This window comes from Sinocyclocheilus anshuiensis, unplaced genomic scaffold (genome assembly GCF_001515605.1).
Source record: "Sinocyclocheilus anshuiensis isolate Anshui unplaced genomic scaffold, SAMN03320099.WGS_v1.1 scaffold75, whole genome shotgun sequence".
Taxonomy (NCBI): Eukaryota; Metazoa; Chordata; class Actinopteri; order Cypriniformes; family Cyprinidae; genus Sinocyclocheilus; species Sinocyclocheilus anshuiensis.
Genome location: NW_015549634.1, coordinates 1209610 through 1213926, shown reverse-complemented (window position 1 = coordinate 1213926; position 4317 = coordinate 1209610).

Below are 4317 nucleotides of genomic sequence, written 5' to 3'. Positions count from 1 at the left end.
CATGTTAATTTAGCTGATAATCACTGTAGTAATAATTGATTGTGTTTACAAGAATAGTTCATCCTTAAATGAAAATTCTGCCATCATTTGCCTGTCCTGAACCTGTTTTTCTTTCCTCAACAAAACTTAAAAGGAGAAATTTTGAATGTAAAAAATAAGCTGTTTTACATACAGTGAAAATGAATGGTGACTTGGACCGGCAAACTTCAACAATCACACTGTGAGCCAAACCATATTTATCTGTGAGGAATAGAGCCACGGTTGTTGTTCACTAATAATATTTCCTTTTATCGCAGCTCTGAAACCTTATTCAACATCAAACCTGATGCAACACATGTTAATGCATGTTTAATTCCAACAAGCATGCATTCAATTGATTGACTTTTACATTGCTACAATAAATAAACAAATAAATAAACGCTCTTCTTTTGAACTTTCTATTCATCAAAAAAAAGAAATCGACAAAAATATGAAGCAGAACCATTTTAGTATCATTGATAAACTATTATAGTTTTTGTTAATATTTTGAATTAATTATTTTTATTTTATCACTTTTCATTTAAATTTTTGGTTAAAGTTTTAGTAATTCTGTTGTTTTTGTCATTGTTATTAGTTTTTGTATTGTTAGTTATTTTTTTATTTTTTTATATTTCTAGTTTTTGTTTTACTTTATTTAGTTTAAGCTATTTTAGTACTTTATTAAAACTAAACAAAAAAGAGAAATGTTGCTTTGGCAAATAGCTAAAAATATTTATAGAAATTCTGTATATATTATCATTTTTATAACAAATATTTACAAAGAATATTTTTTATATTTTATGTTATTTCTGTTGCTTTCAATTTATGATTTTTTAAAATTATTTTAGTTTTAGTTAACAAAAATAACTGAGCTGTTTTCACCATTGATAATAATAAATTTATATTAAATGTGACACTGAAAACTGGAGTAATGATGCTGAAAATTCAGCTTCGATCACAGAAATAAATTAAATTTTTACAACATATTCACAGAGAAAACAGTTATTTTAAACTGTAATTCTATTTCACAATTTTTACTGTATTTTTGATCAAACAAATGCAGCCTTGATGAGCAAAAGAGACTTCTTTCAAAAACATTAAAACACTTAGTGTACAGCAAACAGCCTCAACACACGTTTGCATGATCTCACAGACTGAAGGAGAGACGGTTCTTGTTGGTCATTATTCTCATTCACATGTTCTTCCAGCAGAAGAAAAGACACGTTCTCTGTCTATACATGTGTTCAGTGTAATTTAAACTAAGACACTATTTGTTAGTCTTGGTCAACAGCTGCCAAAGCCCCTCCCCTTCCTTCTCATTAATATGCAAATGAGCAGCTCTGGACAGAGGCGTGATGTCTTCAGTGTGAATGGAGCTGAATAATACATCGCATGTTTGAAAAGTGAATCTAAAGGCATCTTTACACAGCTGAGTTAAGGCTGCTCTGTGCCACATTAAAGACAAAATTAAGCCTGCTCTGACCCACCTCGGCTCCTATATTAAAGTATTCAATTCTAATTTCTGAAATGCATTTATGCCACCTCTAAGCAGCATTAAACAGTCCGAGTAAAGACACGAAAACGCCACTTCAGAAGTGCTTCTGAGCCACATTTGCAAAGCAAAGAAGCAAAAAGTCTTGTTTTCTAAAAAAACAAGTTTGTCCAGTAATGAGGATCATTGAGCTGTTGTCATGATTCTCCGTAGACTCTATGAGATCCGTATTTAAGACGCTCAGAGGAACACAGATATGGATTAATCTGACGGCTGTCTTCATTAAACATTTACAACACAGAAGACGTCTGTGAATAATTAATGTCAGCTGTATTTGAGCTTATAATATATATACTCCCACTCCACTCATCTGACACATTTAAATGATCCAAATCTGCTTTCAGAGCTGCTCTCTACAAATAATACTGATCAAATATAATGATCATTAAACCAGTATCACCAGTATGTACTTAAATAACTAAAAATGACATAAAAACGAATAAAAACTAAGGCATATTAAAAACAAAAACTAAAAATGACAAAAACACACAACAAATGTACTAATACTGAAAACAAAAAATATAAAAATAAAAATTAATTCAAAATATTAATAAAAATTATATAATGTTATTTCAGTGATACTAAAATAATACTATGCACATTTCAGTGATGTTATAATATCTAGTTTAAACTAGTTTAATATATATAAATATTTTTAGAAGATCTTTTGTCTTTTTAAAAATAACATTCTTATGCACATACACAAATGCATGCACATTATACAGACAATGCAAAGTGTGAGACAGTTTACTCTTAGTTTGCATTTATGATTTATGATGCAGATATGAGATGTGTGCGAGTCTGTGTGTGTGTATGAGAAAGAGAGAGCGTGGGTGCGTGTGTGTGTGTGTGTGTGTGAGAGAGAGTGTGTGTGTGTGTGCGTGCATGTAAGAGAGAGTGTGTGTGTGTGTGTGAGAGAGAGAGAGAGAGTGTGTGTGTGTGTGTGTGTGCGTGCGTGCATGTAAGAGAGAGTGTGTGTGTGTGTGTGAGAGAGAGAGAGAGAGTGTGTGTGTGTGTGTGTGTGCGTGCGTGCATGTAAGAGAGAGTGTGTGTGTGTGTGTGAGAGAGAGAGAGAGAGTGTGTGTGTGTGTGTGTGTGCGTGCGTGCATGTAAGAGAGAGTGTGTGTGTGTGTGTGAGAGAGAGAGAGAGAGTGTGTGTGTGTGTGTGTGTGCGTGCGTGCATGTAAGAGAGAGTGTGTGTGTGTGTGTGAGAGAGAGAGAGAGAGTGTGTGTGTGTGTGTGTGTGCGTGCGTGCATGTAAGAGAGAGTGTGTGTGTGTGTGTGAGAGAGAGAGAGAGAGTGTGTGTGTGTGTGTGTGTGCGTGCGTGCATGTAAGAGAGAGTGTGTGTGTGTGTGTGAGAGAGAGAGAGAGAGTGTGTGTGTGTGTGTGTGTGCGTGCGTGCATGTAAGAGAGAGTGTGTGTGTGTGTGTGAGAGAGAGAGAGAGAGTGTGTGTGTGTGTGTGTGTGCGTGCGTGCATGTAAGAGAGAGTGTGTGTGTGTGTGTGAGAGAGAGAGAGAGAGTGTGTGTGTGTGTGTGTGTGCGTGCGTGCATGTAAGAGAGAGTGTGTGTGTGTGTGTGAGAGAGAGAGAGAGAGTGTGTGTGTGTGTGTGTGTGCGTGCGTGCATGTAAGAGAGAGTGTGTGTGTGTGTGTGAGAGAGAGAGAGAGAGTGTGTGTGTGTGTGTGTGTGCGTGCGTGCATGTAAGAGAGAGTGTGTGTGTGTGTGTGAGAGAGAGAGAGAGAGTGTGTGTGTGTGTGTGTGTGCGTGCGTGCATGTAAGAGAGAGTGTGTGTGTGTGTGTGAGAGAGAGAGAGAGAGTGTGTGTGTGTGTGTGTGTGCGTGCGTGCATGTAAGAGAGAGTGTGTGTGTGTGTGTGAGAGAGAGAGAGAGAGTGTGTGTGTGTGTGTGTGTGCGTGCGTGCATGTAAGAGAGAGTGTGTGTGTGTGTGTGAGAGAGAGAGAGAGAGTGTGTGTGTGTGTGTGTGTGCGTGCGTGCATGTAAGAGAGAGTGTGTGTGTGTGTGTGAGAGAGAGAGAGAGAGTGTGTGTGTGTGTGTGTGTGCGTGCGTGCATGTAAGAGAGAGTGTGTGTGTGTGTGTGAGAGAGAGAGAGAGAGTGTGTGTGTGTGTGTGTGTGCGTGCGTGCATGTAAGAGAGAGTGTGTGTGTGTGTGTGAGAGAGAGAGAGAGAGTGTGTGTGTGTGTGTGTGTGCGTGCGTGCATGTAAGAGAGAGTGTGTGTGTGTGTGTGAGAGAGAGAGAGAGAGTGTGTGTGTGTGTGTGTGTGCGTGCGTGCATGTAAGAGAGAGTGTGTGTGTGTGTGTGAGAGAGAGAGAGAGAGTGTGTGTGTGTGTGTGTGTGCGTGCGTGCATGTAAGAGAGAGTGTGTGTGTGTGTGTGAGAGAGAGAGAGAGAGTGTGTGTGTGTGTGTGTGTGCGTGCGTGCATGTAAGAGAGAGTGTGTGTGTGTGTGTGAGAGAGAGAGAGAGAGTGTGTGTGTGTGTGTGTGTGCGTGCGTGCATGTAAGAGAGAGTGTGTGTGTGTGTGTGAGAGAGAGAGAGAGAGTGTGTGTGTGTGTGTGTGTGCGTGCGTGCATGTAAGAGAGAGTGTGTGTGTGTGTGTGAGAGAGAGAGAGAGAGTGTGTGTGCATGTAAGAGAGAGAGAGAGTGTGTGTGCGTGCATGTAAGAGAGAGTGTGTGTGTGTGTGTGTGAGAGAGAGAGAGAGATAGAGTGTGTGTGTGTGTGTGCGTGCGT